This window comes from Apodemus sylvaticus, chromosome 1 (genome assembly GCF_947179515.1).
Source record: "Apodemus sylvaticus chromosome 1, mApoSyl1.1, whole genome shotgun sequence".
In the NCBI taxonomy this organism is placed as follows: Eukaryota; Metazoa; Chordata; class Mammalia; order Rodentia; family Muridae; genus Apodemus; species Apodemus sylvaticus.
Window position 1 is genome coordinate 6,148,188 of NC_067472.1, and position 16,649 is coordinate 6,164,836.

Consider the following 16,649-nt stretch of genomic DNA (forward strand, 5'->3'; position numbering starts at 1 on the left):
ATATCTACTATTATTAAAAGCTTGACCTTTAACATCTTAAAAATAGCTGCTATAGCACCCAATTCAGGTATCTGTGTTGAAGCAGGGAGAAACTTAAAGGAATAAACATGTGATCTGATAGTACAAATTATCTTTTGGATAACAATTATTAATTTTGCCTAAAAATGCTTGCCATGTAATAGACCAACCATTAATAATAAATTTGATTGTTGCTTGAAGCAAGGAACAAACGTTTCCTACCTTGAAAACAGAGGTTTAAGACCTTCTGTGGCAAGCTTAAAATGAGGTAAATAAGATAAAGCCAATTAATATATCTTAACAACCTTTGAAAGCCATTTACCTAAAAATTCTAAAAGTCTATAGGAGCAAGGGCCTGTAACAAACATTCTATGATTATAGACTGAAAAATGTAAGATCCTAACTCTTGTATTGAAAGAGAGACAAACATTTTTTTCTCACAGGACATAAGGCTGTTAGCCATTCCTTGAGGCAAAAACTTTCTAATGAAATTGCTTTGTTGTTTCTTTAAAATTAGAAGCAAATGCTTTTATAATTATCAGAATGTAAAGTAAAAAACCAACCCTTTAAATTTACAATAATTTTGTAGGGAGTAGACAGGCCAAATGTTAATGCTTTTATAGCCTCCTTGACCTTTCATAGATTTGAACTGCATTTTAACCCACACCTGGATAAGTCAAAAACCTTTTTTTTTTTTTTTTTTTTTTTTAAAGCCAAACACTCCCTAGGTGGGGCCTGTAAGGCAGAAACAATTTCTCAAAACTTCCTCACTAGCTTCCCCTGAGGCAGCTCTAAGCTTTGCATTAACTCAAATGTAAATTTTTTTATCTGCCCTAGGATCCACCTTGAGTCCTTGGCAAGGACATTGTATGAGATTCCTCAAATGTAAATATCTTCTAATCTGAGCCTTTTATCTAAGACCAGACCCAAACTATCTGTCCTGCAAGGACATTTTGAGGATTAAACAAAAGAAACCTGTAATTTCATGGTCAAAGGAACCTACTTGATATCAAATACATTTTCACTGAGATCTCCTTTTTAATTTTGGAGACAGCAGTATCACTCTTAAAATTATCTTAATTACAAAATGTTAACAATTACGAGCCTGCAAACTGAAAACTGTAGCCAATGACACACTGATTTTTATTGTAACTCAATGTTTTCTTGCAATATTAGAGCACAATTGTAATTTTGGAAGCAAATCTCAATTTTAAACAATCTATTTTCTTTAAAATTAATGGCAAACACATATTTACAGCACAAGGTTTGTATGCCAGTTCTTATGTTCAAGTGTATAACAGTGTAACTTATTAAAGAGACAATATTTTAAATCTTAATCTTCATTAAGTCTAATCTCCAGGCCAAGATTCACATGAAACACCATGCCAATTTAGGAGCGTCCCAAAGGCCTGTATTTCCTGGATTGCGTCATGCCACGTGTTCAAAATGGCGACTACCCTAAACTACCAGCCTTAACCATCATGCCACGTGTTCAAAATGGCGACTACCCTAAACTACCAGCCTTAACCATCATGCCACGTGTTCAAAATGGCGACTACCCTAAACTACCAGCCTTAACCTAACTTTTGTTAATAACATTATACCTTTTAAATCATGTGCAGTGACTTAAGCCAATACTCTATAGTCAAGACATGCAAAATATACCTTTAAATCCAATTATAAACAAGAACAAAGCATGAGTGGCGTTAGGCCACGTGTAGTTAGTTAAGATAGCTCTAACACTGAATCACCAGTTTTTAAACTAACCTTTTCTTAATAACACTATACCTTTTACATAATAACCAATTAATTTATAACTCTTTAGTCAAGAAATGTAAAGCCTTATATCATTAAAACCAATTAGAAACATGTATAAAGCGACTACATGAATTTCACAAGCCAAACCAAGGTCTTCCCAAATCTCGAGGTTTCTGGGCTTTTAAGAGCGGCTTTTTCCCCAGCCATGTTTCTGTCTTGGGTGAGTGAGCTACGCTGCTGCAGCGTGGCTTTGAATCAATCCCCACACAAACTGTGGCTAGCTCAAGAGGTTACCAGCAGATGTAATCTTTACCAATTTTTTCTTTTTAACATGAAACAGTCATTCACACAAAGACACAGAGAGGACATAAACATACACATAGACAGTCGGTGCACCGGGACAAACACGGAAAGATACACAGAAAGTTAAGCGTGCTTGTTAAGCAATTGCATCCATTTTCCTCTTTAAACAGCTCTTAGAAGCTGTGGACATATGCCTATTTTTAAAAACCCCTTTCTTTTCGCCGAAATCAGCTCTTACGAGCTTTGGGCAAATGCCTACCAAATTCCTTCCCCATATTTCCCTATCTTATCAACCCAAGCAGTCCTGCGCTGGGTCCACGCAGTATGCTTGAAAAACTGTATCCATTCCTGCACTCACAACCATAGACACGAATTCACTAGCGCTAGTTTTGCCCTCTATGTTGCTTACCGTGCGGACACCATTAATTTTCACCTTTTCCACGAAGCTTCGCTGGATAGGGCTACCTCAAGAATTCTCTCGTGCCAGGTCTTCCCACGTTCAGGCGCCACTATGTAGCCGCCAGCAGCTACATGTAAACTGGGTTACCTGTTGAGAGAATTTTGGGGTCATAGGGAAGAGAAGCGAAAAGAACGTACGGCTAAGTCAATGTTCACTGATCAAAGCCGTAAACTTTAATGGCGCCGGACCTTTTAACAGTTCGGGCAAACCCTTCCCCCCAGACTCCAGGCTGAGTTCCGGTGGAAGTTGTCTAGCTTCTCTTGGAGGTCTTCGTCTTGACTGCTCCGGCAGCTGGGTGGGTCACCTGTTTAATTCAGGAATCCCTATACACGGAGGAACAATGAGCTTAACCTTTACTACGTGCACTCCACCCTAGGTGGAGCAGGATCCTGGCTAACTGGGAGAAGTTAACCTTGACCAAAGTCAAACTCTGACCAAGTGCAAGACTGCCCCAATATGGCTCTGTACATGTCCTCCCTTTTTTTATTAATTTGAACACGAGGAGGTAGAAAACAAGTGGATAAATATCCTTCATAAGAAGGCGGGCCTTAACCAGGAGGGGAAGCATTGACCGTAATTCCTCTTAAATATTGTATAACGTCTTTTTCAGAGGAGGGGTAATAGGCTCCCTTATTATTTTAAGGACAGCCTCTCGACGTTAACCCCTATGCAATTAGGTGTACTTCCTGGGGACTCAGAAGCAGAAATTCACCTCCCCATGCAGTGCTTTGCCTCGCACGTCTCGCTGGTACCCATGTTTGTTCAAAAACAAACACACATAGATCTGAGTTCTATGTGGCTCCCTCTTTGGAGATCCACTTGTGTAAGTTTTGAAGCCAGGGGGGTCTGCAAGTGTCTTTAACAGACATGTAATCTCTCCATCCAGGTGAGCCTGGGTGGAGACAGCCAGTCTGCTTAACAGACAAGGTCAAGAGTTAAAGGTGGAATAGGATTAACTTGTCCCAGAAGTATCCAATTCAGTTGTAAATTAACAACTTTAAGGATCCAAAGCTTGGCCTCTGAGGTGGGAGAGGTAGCCTTGTGAATCAAGAATTAAGCTGTTACTTCTCAGGAAAAGTGGAGACTATATGTTAAATTAACACAGCTGGCTGAAGATTGTTAGCCATCTTCAAAATTGGAGTCTTCAATATTGGAATTATTTCTAGACTAGTCTATGGTTAAGTCAGCTGAACACAATAAGGAGAAGAGTCATTTTAACTCTTCTTTAGATTAATTTTTCCTAAGCTAGCTTAACAGTCTCTATGTTCTGTCCCACAAAGTCTAAAAGCTTGAAGCTAGGCAATTTATCTAACCTGGGACATTTAACAATTGAGGTAAGTCAAGAACATATATCCAATATAACTCTTATGTTACCATGGTCTGGGCATTCAGCAAGCACAGTCAGCATATCTTCTGCAGCATTCTGTGGAAAAAACAGAGGACATGCCTTCTCCCCCAATATTAAATCAGGATCATGGCATATGTTAGTAAGTGAATTCCTTCATTTCACCTAGACATCAATATGTCTAATTACAAGATGTCATATACATTTAGCAAGGAGTTTCTTGGCATCCAAATTTTAAAATTTTTTTTTTTTTTTTTAAAAACATGTAAGCATAATTTAAATTATATGCACAGGGACACAATTTCCCCTCTCTTCTTTCTTCCAAGAAGATATTGTTTTATTAATTTAAGTTGGAACACAAAGTATAAACCATAACATAGGCAATAACTATGTAATTATATAAAATATAGTTGCTTTTTCTGTTAGAGCAGTTGCAACTAGACAGCCTAAAAATGAATCATTAGTCACATGTACATATTTTTTAATCTTCTAAATTAGAAATATGAATATCATTTATCTGTAATAACTAAGTCCTCTAGGATTAACACCATTACGTGGTAGAGGTAGAAATTGAGGACATCAAGAACAAATCTTTATAATTTGATGTGCACAAAATATAAAATTATTTCAAATACCTAAAGGACAGTCATTTAGAGAATATATCCTTTGTTCTTAGAAATTTGAATCACATTTGTATAAACTGTAAATATTAAGAATTAGCAGTATTAAAAATGGACCAATTTTAAGCAATTATAAACCATGAGCTATGTATATCTACTATTATTAAAAGCTTGACCTTTAACATCTTAAAAATAGCTGCTATAGCTGGCGTGGGAATGGCATATGTTAGTAAGTGAATTCCTTCATTTCACCTAGACATCAATATGTCTAATTACAAGATGTCATATACATTTAGCAAGGAGTTTCTTGGCATCCAAATTTTAAAATTTTTTTTTTTTTTTTAAAAACATGTAAGCATAATTTAAATTATATGCACAGGGACACAATTCTACATATATACCACACATGCATACCATTCATACACACCATATATACTACATGCACATCACACATACACACCATATTCACTCTATACACAACACACACATATACCACATACACCACATACATAACATGTGTGTATGAATATATGCCTGTGTGTGTTTGCATGTGTGTCAGTTTGTGTGTAAGCAGTGACATACAATACTTACTCTCTTCTTCCTGGTCAGATGGAGAATTAGATCCCTTCCCAATGTAGTCCTATGTAATTAGAGACATAGTACAGAGAGCAATGATCTCCCTGACCCTGAAGAAGTTATCCTACTAGTAACAGCTCAGAAGCAAGCTCCCGTGCACACTACAGATAGGTCTTAGCTGCACTTTCTTTAAATTTCATACAGTTTTCTAGACATGGACCGCCAATGTTTAAGCAAGAAAGCAGCCTCAGGACAGGGGACCCAGTGTCTGAGAGAGCTGTGACCTGTGCCAGCTCTGTTGTTAATCAGCACATATCACACATGTGTACCAAACATATATTACAGATGCATCTCATACATTTCACATACATATAGATCCCACACACACATTCCACACATGCCATACACATAACACACATATACCACACACCAGACACACAGACACATATATCACACAGATATACACATTCCTCCCCAGGACCACCCACTCCCTTTCTGCATGCCACATATACTCCATACATACATGTGCATGCACATGCTCAAACATCAGTTCACCGCCTCCCTGAGCAGAGTGCCCAAGGAAGATGAGCCCTTCAAGATGCAGCCCACAGTTGAGTTGCTGATGCACACCGTCACTACAGAAACACACTTTGTCCCTTGGGCTCTCTCTCCATCTAACAGTCCAGCCCAGGTCCAAGGGACTGGCGGACTGCTCTTTTGCTCCAACACTGATGCTCAGGGTACCACTCTGAAGTTCCAGGCTACTGCATACAAACTGCTCAGCATCTCGGTGAGATGGCAGGAGATTCCTCTGGGCTGCTTCAGAGCTATGGACCCCATTTTTCTCGTGACCTGTGATCTATCACTCCTCACTTTGCTTGCTTGGAAAAGTGTCCAGGCTCAGTGGCTGGGAGAGGCAGTAGTTAGCGTAACTGCTATGTGTTACTATGTGTTCTGTCCTCCAGTCGTGCTCCTGCTGAAGAGGCAGGTCTTTGAGGGTGTTGTGAGATCACGTCTAATTACAATATGAATGAAACCTTGGCCAAAGGAAGCAAATTGAGTTCATCTCCACTGTGATCCTAAAGGAAGCTTATACTAGACCATAGTACAGTCAGCTCAGCCCCGGTTCCTGTCAGAACCCTCACAGTTACCTCCCCAGCTGAACAGTTTACCTGCCTGCTGCCTTCATTATTTGAAGAGACTCACCTCGCACAGATCACGTGCCCAATGATTTTCTTATATTCTACATGCTCTGTGTGTGTACATCCGTGCATGTATTCTCTGTGTTCACATGTACGTACGTGTGTGAGCATGTGCAGTGTGTGGGAGCTAAATGCTGAGGTCAAGTGGTTTTCTCTACTGTTTTTACCTTGTTGTTTGAGACAAGACCCTTTGCTAGACTCTACGCTTACTAACTCAGCTAGGCCGGCTGCCTTGCACACCTGGGAGTCCTCGCGAAGGTGTGCGCTGCTGGGCCAAGCTTTTTATGTGAACACTGGGCTCGAACTTAGATGATCATGTTCCATGATGCTGAGGCGGCAGATTGCCGGCTGTGCCGTTGTCCAAGCTTCTTCCCCTTACCTCGCTTTCATTCTTCTCCAGTATAATATAGAGTAAGGGCTTCCACAGGGAATGGCGAGTTGCAGCCATGGGCCAGTCCCTGCCCACCACCTGCTTGGTAAATGAAGTCGGTGCCGGCACACCGCCCATTGTTTTCTTATATATTATCTGTGACCTCTTTCATACTGCAGATTTGGGCAGTTGTCACAGAGTTAGCAACGCCCAAAATATTGACTATCTGGCTCTGAATTCTGACAGTCAGCTCAGCCCTGGTTTCTGTCAGAACCCTCACAGTTACCTCCCCAGCTGAACAGTTTACCTGCCTGCTGCCTTTATTATTTGAAGAGACTCACCTCGCACAGATCACGTGCCCAGTGATTTTCTTATACTCTACATGCTCTCTCTGTGTGTGTACATCCGTGCATGTATTCTCTGTGTTCACATGTACGTACGTACATTTAGAATGCACCGATATTAGTATTGGAGCCAAGCCATTAATAAAGCTTGGGTTCAAATAAGGTTTTGCTTTCTTGTTAGCGGTAACACTGGGGAAGTTGCATAACCCCTCTATGAGACCACATCTACTCAATGTGGGTGATAAATGCCCACTTTGGAGGGCTTGGAAGGGAGATCAGTTGAGTGAGACTCTATTTATAGAAACCTACACCCTGGGCCCGGCACCATGCAAGTGGCTGGTTAACAGTGCCCATTCACGCCTACATCAAGCAAGCTCGAGTGTGGGTGAGCGCCCACCCTTCTGCAGAGCATACGCCTGTCAGCCGTCTGCCCTCGCTGAGCTTGCTTTCTCTGAGGAGCAGAGAGTGTGGTCAAGAATAGAAGACGAAGGGTTAATTTTAGATAGTGGTAAGTGCTGTAAACAAAACAGAACTGTACGGGATAAGAGGACGAGCTGGGCACAGAGAGTTGCAAATGGAGCTGAGAGCTAAAAATAAGGATGAATCAGGCACACAAATACTCGAGAAGGCATGTTCCTGGCGGGAGGAACCAGAAACGCAGAGGCCCTGAGCCAGAGCTGGGGTTAGACTGGCCCGGAAGCAAGAGGTGGCCTGGGGACTGTGGTACTGAGGGAGAGGGCGTGTTGCACGATGGATGAGGAACAGCAGAGAGGGGTGAGAGCAGTGAGAGCTAGCACCCTGGGGAAGGGGTGCAGCTCAGATGAGGGGGAAATCTGAGACAGAGATGGGCCACAAGTGAAAGCACTGTGGTCTCATTCTTCCTTCTCTGTAGGAAGCAGTGTTCCTCCTCGCTGCTGCCTGTTAGCCCCTGTTGGACTCAGGAATGAGCAGGGGCCTCGTAATCCCCGGCCTCTGTTGTGGAAATCTCACCAGAGTACCCTATTGAGCGACGCTGTCTCCTGGGGCTTTTCTTCACACACTGCCCCTAACTCACCTGACAAATCTTTAGGACAACACTGGTAACTCTTTGAAATCTCTATGAGAATCTCAGTGCTCTCCCCAGGCAGAGCACTTAAGGGGCATATCAGTTAATGTGATCTCAGAGACTCCGGTGTGTTTCCAGCCACAGAAGACCACCAGATAAGCGTTTCGTCCCTGAGGCTGCTCAGAATTCATGGCTCTGGTTCCCACAATTAGCATTTCTATTTTGTCTGAATCACCCAACACTGGTGAAGGGACTTCATGATAATATTTTACCTGTTTTGAGGCTTGAAAGAAACCATTAGATACCATCAGTTACCCAAACTGCCCCCACAGTTGCTAAGAATAGCTGCACAGTAGCCACAGTCACGGAGTGCCACTGTATGCGTAGCTTGGCAGTGAGAGCGGACGTTTAGATGCCCTCTGTATTACTTTCCTTATTGCCATGACAAAACACCTGGCAGAAGCAACTGAGGAGACAGGGGCTGGTCAGGCTCAGGATGGAGGTGCCACCCATCCTGGAGGAGAAGGTGGAGGGGCTCAGGCCAGCAGGGCAGGAGCTGGTGGTACAGGTCATTCACATCTCAGCAGATCAGAAAGCAGCATTCTCAGTGGTAGACTGACACTGGGCTAAAATCTGAAGGCTCTTCCAGGGGCTTACATCTAACAACAGGCCCCATGGGCCTTTGGTTCCAGAACATCTCCCAAAGTGCCACAAGCTAAGGATTAAGTGTTTAAACACACACAGCCCAGTGGGGGGAACAATTCACATTCAAACCACACTCAGCCGTTTTTGTTTTCTGATTTAGATGACTTCTCTCCTTTCTATCTTCCCTCTCCCTCTCCCTCACTTCCACCATCCTCAAAACAACCCTTTATAGAAGGCTGTATATATCAGCCTTTTGTCACTATACCAAAGTACCCAAGGCAGGCTAACTTTATAAAGAAAAGGAGTCTATATAGTTCAAAGGTCTGGAGGTTCAAGGTTCAGGGGCCACATGTGATGGCGTTCTTGCTGGCAGAGTCTGCTGTGTGTGTATCTGTAATCCAACCATGGGCCATCCTTTCTTATTGCCTCAGATAACCCTTTTCACTTCCCAAGGGGGCCCTACTTGTAAATATCATTCTTGGACTAAGTTTCTACTTGCATTACCATTCACATGTGACTGTGCTGATTAAGTTTCTGGGTATGGGCCAAGATGAAGATAGCTCAGAGGTAGAACGCTTGCCCAGTGTGTACAAGGGTCTAGGCTCAAGCCCAGTCTCTCTCACTCACTCACACACACCCTGTACACTACATAGCGTGAAGTATCATGTGAATGCGGGTTTTTCAAGAGAACACAGCTTTCCCTCACATATATGCAGCCTGCTTGTTTATTTGATTGTTTATTTATTTGCTTATTTCTAATTTTGAGGCAGATCCCCATGTAGTGCATCTCAGGCTGGCTTCGAGCTGAGATGAGCCTGGAACCGTTGCCCCTCCTCACCTCACCTCCTAAGTGCTGGTGTTCCGGTAATGCACCACCATGCACAACCATGTAGCATTTTTTGCTGGTGAGAATATTTAGAGATCTGCCCTCTCAGCAACTTCCAAATACATCATCTCCCATTGCTTGCCTGTTCTGCAGCCCGGGGTTGCTACTGCTCCACCCTGTGCTCCTTGGCCCCAACACTTTCATAGTTGTTCTAAAATTGAGTTTGAATTTTCAGTGCTGGCCCACAATGCCTGGTATAATGCGATCCAGTGAAGCCACTGTCTTTGCAAATCATGAGATTTCCTTTTCTTTTTTTTCTTTTTTCTTTTTCCTCTTTAAAAACAAAAGCTGACTGCTTTTCTCTTTGTATGTGCATTTTACATAGTCGTCCATCAGTGGACATTTAGGTTGATTGTATACTTTGGCTGTTATAAACAATGCTTCCGTGAACATGAGAGTTCAACTGTGTCTTCAATATACTTTGGATTTACAGCTGGAGTGAGGTGGATCATGTAGTAGTTCTATTTTTAAAATCTGTAAAGGAAACTACATATTACTTTTTTATGGTGGTCATAATGCTGTAGATTCATATTCTTGAGAACAGAGCCCATGGATGAGCCCAGAAGGGCTTTGAACTATCTAAGAAGGAATGAAAACATTTACACACTTAGTTTTCCAGGGGGCAATCCTGGAATCCCACATGATCAGGCTCCTTACTTTGGTGTTACAAAGTTATGGATTATTCCTTCATAAATACTGTCAATAGTGCGGGTATGGTGCCCACAAACCAGCTGTTTAAGTTTATAATCGGAAAAGGAGAATTACCCATGGTTGAAGAGAGGGAACTTGTAGTTTTAAACACCCCCCTTTAAAATTATCTGGTACTGATTCCTAGATCAATTTTCTAGTTCTTTTAAAAGTACCGCCCAGTATCTATCATATTCCAGGACCGTCTTTGAGACTCACATTTTTTCTTTGTTTTCCTTTTTGACCCAAGGTCTTGTCATAGAGCTCTTAATAATTCTCCTGAGTCCTGGGATTATATGCTTGGCAAATTTTTTAACTTCAACCCCTTATTATAGCATAAAGCATTGTTATTAATTATTATTATTATTAGCTTTGTTGTACATATGCAGAAAAGGGGAATGAGTGGGAGGGGGAGGAAGGGAGGAGAGACAGACAGATGACAGGCAGAATTAAAAAAAAAACTCAAATTGCATAAATTGCATTTTCATCAACATTCCCTCACAAATACAGAGATATGGTTGTCAGGCTGTAAGTATGAGTTCAGAATAATTATTCTCTGGGACATGTCTGGGCAGCAGCTACCCCTAGCTGTAATGCCAAATCACATTCCAAATTAATAACAGGATATGTATGCATGCCACCATGATGGTTTTAGAATAACTCAAGTTTGCCAATAATATGTTGAGGCTAGCCAATTAATTGTTCAGCTTAATTACAATTTGTCTGAGAGTCACTCTGGTTAAATACATAGGGTTAATTTGTTAAATAGGCAATTTTATTTTAGGTACTATTATCATTATTTAAAATTCACTCTATGTACATGGACTTGTTCCAACTCTGGAGAGCTGAGGGAAGATTTATCTCTGAGAAGCTGAAATTCCATTCATTCCAGGATTTGATCAATTACTAAGGCTTTAGATAATTATTAATTATTGGTCCTGATTGTATTTGCTCAATAGTTAATGAGCAAAGTGACCCAGAGATTCAGATGGACTACTCGAAGGACTTCACTTACAAACAACCCAGAGAAAATCCAACCTCCCTAGTATTGACATTTATTTGCCTATCTGTTGACTGAAGTTAGGAGGATTTCTACATCCTGTGTGTAATTTATGCATGACTCATGGAAATGTAGCAGGGGCACAGGAACAGAACTGGGGAGAGCCTTTCCTTGTAGTAATTGTAGTGTCATTGTATCATCACGGACAGAAATGAATGTGGGTTGAGGTGGGCGTATTCTTCGCCCTGAGTGACAAGTTGGGAGCATGGCAAGAGCAAATAGAGAGGGAGCTGCAGCTGGACCTCGCCTGTGGTGTTGGATAAGGGAAAACCCATTCCCCAGTCTCTGCTTCTGAGTTGGGACTTTTGAATGCTGATGGACAGCTGGGCTGATCTGCCTAGAGCCACACTCACTGTGTTTTTACTATGTATTCACATTTTCCTATATATCAGATTTGTGTAATGAGATGGGCATATGCTTCACCTTGAGTGACAAGTTGGTTGATGACTAACTTATTACTTTGGGAACTATTTCTTTGGGAATTTGTAACTTAAAAGCCAAAGACAGTTACACAGAATGTGTTTTTAATGGCAAAGTGAATACATTTCCTAAAAGAAAAGTCTCTGAACTTTTCTGTGTCTTTGAAAGTAATAAAACCATATTTACTCAAAAGTATCATTTTCTCAAAAGTATCATTCAAACAAACACTAGAGGCCAGGGCAGCTAATTTCAGAGAAAGGATGGGAAGATACTGTGGATAGGGAGTTAGGGAGTTAGGTACAGGCAAGCATTGACAGGCAGTGGAGACATTAATGTTTAAGACAGTGTAGAGGCGATAATTGAATACGTTTTAGTCAGTTGGAATGGGGATAGCCTGTGTGGCCTCTTTAAATGGTTGTTCTGGGTGATATGAGCAGAGAATGCTTGGGAAGGCAGAGAGTGGCAGAACTAGCTGTGAGGATTCATGCTTAAGCTGTTGGCCTCCCAGATGACAGATGCTTGGCGATTAGCAGGAGGAAGGGGAGATGAGTGAATATTATGCTCTTGGCATGTCAGGAGGCATCACTGATGGGATTTCAAGTTGGATTGGTTATGGGAAGAAACCTAGGACAGTGCCTAAGTTCCTGATCTGATAAGTAAGAGTGTATGGGGTAGAATTAAAGAACTGAGCTGACAGAAGGAGACTCTGACAGGGGTAGAGAAGAGGTTTGGAAGGTCTCGGTTGTCAAGTCAAGCTGAGCCTTTACACTGGTCTCCAAGTTGTTCCATAAACCATCATAACTAATGCCAGAGTGGAACGGTTCCTTCGAAGGTGTGCTAGTCTACTAGGATCTGTTCTGTCTGGGGGATAGAATGCTTTCTTCTCTTTCTTTCCCACAAGACTTTCACCAGACAGCTTACCAACCATCTTTCAAGAAAAATGGCAAGTTTCAGAGATCCATTCTTAAGCAATATTTAGGAACAAAAGAATTTTTCCTAAGGAACATGTTATCTTCAGAGCTCTGAGCCCAGCAAAGATGAAGTAGCACCCCGTGTTAGCGTGTACAATGGCCTGGCTTCTTAGGGGTTCTGGCATTGCTTCATCCATATTAAGGTCTTTTGCATTATCTCAGCCCTACCACAATTGTCCCTGGTTGTTCTGGAGGTCATTCGGGCTGCTCCTGTCCCCCCACATGCTTCGTGGGACTGTTGTAGCTAGCAAAATGTGGACAGAACTGATAAGTGAATGAAGAGGTCAGAGTTCACCGCCATATCTTTCCCCAGTCTTGACAATCTGCGAGGTATTTGCCAGGACATGGCTTCCTTCTGCTTGGCTTGCTCGGTGATCTGCACCAGCACAGCCCTGTAAGAACCCTTTGCTGACAAGCATGCGACATGTGGCCAAACTAATCTCTGTTATCCTAAAATCCGGAGTCGCTTATTGCTGCCCGGTGAACTAGCCCATCCTGACCAACCCAGAGAAAACAAATGGAAGGGTTTGTGTGTCAGAGAAAAAAATCTTTTCTGAGATTTAAGCTCAGGTACACCTGAGATCTTTTGAGACAGTCAAAGAACTATGAGTATATCCCTACATCCTTACATATCTCAGCTAGACATAACAATGGCTGCCGCTGAGGGAGTCCCACTGGTGCTAATGATTTTGTATGCATTACTTCACTCCCATTCTCAAATGATATATTCAGTAAATGAATCTCAGCTAATCAACATTCCATGTGGGTGAACTGGGTCAGAGAGGGTTAAAGCAGAGGCAGATGCAGAAGAGGCTCCACACTCCTCACAGAGTTCTGAGACATTCTGCTACAAAGGTGTGCATGTGTGTGCGTGTGCGTGTGTCTGTGTGCGTGTGTGCATGTGTGTGTCTGTGTGCATGTGTGTGTCTGTGTGCATGTGTGTGCATATGTGAGTGTATATGTGTGTTGAGGGTGGGGAGCTCTGATCTCCCAATGAACCACTCAGTTCTTCAGTTAATTCAGTCTGAGTGACAGTGCTCTGTACTCTTCAGACGGAGGGCCTTTGTAAAAAAAAAAAAAAAATCTGTGTCTCAGGCTAAGGAGATGGCATCTCAGCCCTCATTACCAGGCTATGTAAGACGTAGGGGCATGTGTTATGGAGTCAGAAGGATCTGAATTCACATAAGGATCCTGCCACATAACTACATTCACCTGAATGTCAACTCCGTGCCTCAGTTTCCCCATCTGGAAGATAGACTTATTAGTTTCTAGCCTGTGGGGCTGTGGGAAGGATGGGTGCCTCGTTTCCATCTTTGGGATCAGCTCCTTTCTGCCTCCTTCCCTGCTGTCCACTGGATATTGGGGAAAGGATGGGCCAGGCCCCCTGCAGCTTATTTTTGGCTCCCAGGAAGGCTGGATGGGGTTTAGAATGTTGAGGGCTCTGCTCCTCTTGTTGGGTGGTGGCTCTGCAGTTTAGGTTCCTCTTGGCAGCTTTCTGTCACAGTTCACTCTGTCTGCCCAGACCTTGGGAGCATGGTTTGTGTTCTTGCTAATCTCTGGTTGCCTCATAAGCCTTTTGTTGTTTCGACAGTCCCTGGACCTGTCTTAGTGTTTCTCTGTGTGAAAGTCCTATCTCAAGCTTTCTGGCATGAGTTGGTTTCCCTCCTGGTCCATGGCTGAGAGGCTAGCCTGTCGTGTGCTCAGAGCTGTGCTTGGCATGTAGCAAGTGCTGGATAAAGGGAGCTTACACAATAACCATCCTGCCCACAAGCTCCTGCACTGCCAACGTGGCACAGGTCTGCTCCTGGGAACACCGAAGCTCCTAGGACGCTGCCCACCCCTCCTTCCAGATTGCTCACATCTGTAGCCCTACCTGTCTGTTGGCTCTTACATAATCTACCAAGGTAAGAGGGATGCAGACTCCACCACACTATTCATATCATATGTAACAATTTTTAAGATGTCAAACTTCTTACTGTGGCTTATTTATCTGGACTTTCTAATCCTCCTCTGCAACTCCCTATCCCAGACTGACCTTGGCACAGCTCTCTGCTCTGTCTTCCCTCTGGGTCTGCCCTGCCCCTTTGATTCCGGGTCAGGTGCTCTCTGTGCTCCTTTCAAGTGGAGGTAGTTTTCACCATGGGTAAGTGTGTAGTCCTCCACCTAGAAAACCTGATTGCTACTGAGACCAAGTGTGGTGTAGAAGGTGAACAGAAGAGACTACAAGAGGTGCTCTCAGGGCATAGTGACCAGAGATGGCACAGAGGAAGGCAAGGCTCTCCTGGGGTTAGGGCAGACAAGGTCGGAGAGATGATCATACAGGAAAATACTTCGGTTCCATGGAGCAGACAACATCCAGATTAACTCTATGCTGACCTACCTATCTGTTTAAATAGGCTTCTCCATTCTTGAAGTTTCAGGAATGGATATCTCCCCAAAGGGCTTTTTCATCCAGGACACTGACAGGCATGTTTTTGTATGATCGATCTAACTAACTATCTAACTAACTAGCTTTATTTATATTTATTTTGAGATAGGGGTTAGGCAGCCCAGGTGAGTCCTGAGCTCACTATGTAGCTAAGGGTAACTTTGAGTTTCCAATCCTTCTGCCTCTACCTCCTAAAGGCTGAGATTACATAATGTGCCATGATGTCTAACTTGGATTATCTCTTAATAGAGGAGAAAATAATGATGCATCTGTTCTCTATCAGAAAGCTAGATAGTTGAGCCGGGTGTGGTGGCGCACGCATGTAATCCCAGCACTTGGGAGGCAGAGGCAGGTGGATTTCTGAGTTTGAGGCCAGCCTGGACTACAGAGTGAGTTCCAGGACAGCCAGGACTACACAGAGAAACCTTGTCTCGAAAAACCAAAAAAAACCAAAACAAACAAACAAACAAACAAAAACAAAAACAAAGAAAGCTAGATAGTAACGTGTGGTCTGGAAATGCCGTGTTTAGAATGTCATGCCTCTATCCAGGGCCAGAGGAATGATTCTGATTTCATTCTTAGGACCAGTAATCAAGGCCCTGTAGCTCCATCCCCGAAGCTGCTGCTTATCAGGGAAGGAGCCACCATCAGGACCTCTCCGGCCTGGCAAGATCTAGTTAGCAATCTGACCACCGTGTGGCTGGTCTCCTTGCTGTGCTGTCATATGGACTCTGCAGTTCTTATTTTTCTTTATTTATTTTCTCTTGTCCTTCTTCCCACTCTCATGTGAAGATCCACTAGATTCTTCACTCGACAGGACCACATCCATGCCTGATGTTATCATTTTTTCTGCCACCAACACTGAGTGAGATGGCTGGTATGACTGCTAGTGGGTTGTGAATGTTGAATCAACCCATTTTTGTCTCCTCACCCTTGCCTGGGCCCCGTGTGCCCTTAAGAGCTCTATTTCTTCTGTGACAAGCTCTAAAATGTGGGCCTTCCTTGGACTCCAAAGATAAACTGTATCCTGGAGGACCTGCTGCCTGCTCTGTCTTCTCTTAAGTTGAGGCCCAGCTTGCCTTACACCCAAGCCCAGAAGTTTACACTAAAATCAGCCATTCTTATGTCCACCTCAAAACTTGCAAAAAGATTATCCTTTGAAGCTGGGTAAGTGGTTTGGAGTTCTGGGCTGGGCCTAGTTTTCATGGTGCAGCTTTTTGGAGGCTCTTGAATTTTCTAGGAATTAGAATAGTCATTACTTGATGCTCAGAACTTTTCAGATTTGATATGTGATTCTTTTCTTATATATAGAAAGAAATTAATCAACATAAATAGAAAAATAAGATAGTCCATGATAAAGTGAAATTTGAACAATATCTGCATACAAATACATTAGCCGATTTATTTTGTGAACAAATGTTTGCTCAAATATTCAGTCAAAAAGACTAAGCAACAAAAGAGAATTATAGACCAATTTTCCTTAAAACCACAAAAACTTAATAAATCAATAC

At 42.6% G+C, this 16,649-nt stretch overlaps 1 protein-coding gene across 1 annotated transcript in view; it reads left to right on the top strand.

Annotated features, from left to right (window-relative positions):
* The window catches only part of Gpam (glycerol-3-phosphate acyltransferase, mitochondrial), a 70,271-nt gene that overhangs the window by 13,840 nt on the left and 39,782 nt on the right, over nucleotides 1-16,649 (top strand). The gene's annotated exons all lie outside the window — the stretch shown is intronic.